The sequence below is a fragment of the Chiloscyllium plagiosum genome, chromosome 31 (genome assembly GCF_004010195.1).
Source record: "Chiloscyllium plagiosum isolate BGI_BamShark_2017 chromosome 31, ASM401019v2, whole genome shotgun sequence".
NCBI classification, from domain to species: Eukaryota; Metazoa; Chordata; class Chondrichthyes; order Orectolobiformes; family Hemiscylliidae; genus Chiloscyllium; species Chiloscyllium plagiosum.
The window spans coordinates 11,316,563-11,318,067 of NC_057740.1; positions in this window are offsets into that span (position 1 = coordinate 11,316,563).

Sequence of the window (1,505 nt, forward strand, 5' to 3'; positions counted from 1 at the left end):
GCAAGGATTTAAATTCTTGGATCACTGGGGTATGTTTTGTGGTAAGCATAAATTCTACAAGAGAGACGGTCCCTGAATAGGTTAGGGACCAGCATTCTGGCAGGCAGTTTTGCCACTGCAGCACAGCTACGTTTAAACGGGGGGGAGGAGACAAACTGGATGTTTAAGAAGAAAATTGGAGGGAAAGTTAGTACAAGGGAAGTCAAGGCTTATGCCCAAAACGTCGATTCTCCTGTTCCTTGGATGCTGCCTGACCTGCTGCGCTTTTCCAGCAACACATTTTCAGCAAGGGAAGTCAAGAAAGACAACTGTATCAATGAGGCAGAAAGCTCAGAAAGGGATCATGCTGAAAGGTTGAGTGAAATAGGAGTTGATGGGAAGGGTGAGGTCAGTAACAAATTAAAAATACTATACATGAATGCACGAAGCATTAGAAATAAGATGGATGAGCTTGAGGCTCTTTTGGAAATTGGCAGATACGATATTGTGAGGATAACTGAGATGTTGCTTCAAGCAGACAGGGCCTGGGAAATGAATATTCAAGGCTACACGTGCTATCGTAAGGACAGACTGACGGGCAGAGGGGGTGGGGTGGCCATGTTGGTAAGGGATGATATTCAGTCCCTTGCGCAGGGGGACCTAGAATCAGGGGATGTAGAGTCAGTGTGGATAGAGCTGAGAAATACTAAGGGTAAAAAGACCCTCTTAGGAGTTATCTACAGTCCCCCAAACAGTAGTCTGGATGTTGGATGTAAGTTAAATCAGGAGCTGAAATTGGCCTGTCGCAAAGATGTTACTTCAGTTGTTGTGGGGGATTTCAACATGCAGGTAGACTGGGAGAATCAGGATGGTATTGGACCTCAAGAAAGAGACTTTGTGGAGTGCCTCAGAGATGGATTCTTAGAACAGCTGGTGCTGGAGCTGACCAGGGAGAAGGCAATTCTGGATCTGGTATTGTGCACTGAAGCAGAATTGGTCAGGGACCTCAAAGTGAAGGAGCCATTGGGAAGTAGTGACCATAATACAATAAGCTTCAATCTGCAATTTGCGAGGGAGAGGGTAAATCGGTAGTGACAATATTTCTGTTGAATAAAGGGAACTATGGAGCTATGAGGGAGGAGCTGGCCAAAGTTCAATGGTGCAATACCTTAGCAGGGATGACAGTGGAGGAACAATGGCAGATATTTCTGTGTATAATGCAGAAGTTGCAGGATCAGTTCATTCCAAAAAGGAAGAAAGATCCCATGAGGAGGCAGGGGTGACCGTGGCTGACGAGGAAAGTTAAGAAACATATAAAGTTAAAAGAGAAAAAGTATAACATAACAAAGGTAAGTGGGAAAACGAAGGATTGGGAAGCTTTTAAAGAACAACAGAGGATAACTAAGAAGGAAATATGCAGAGGAAAAATGAGGTATGAAGGTAAACTGGCCAATAGTGTAAAGGAGGATAGTAAAAGTTTTTTTAGGTATGTGAAAGGCAAAAAAATGGTTAAGACTAAAATTGGG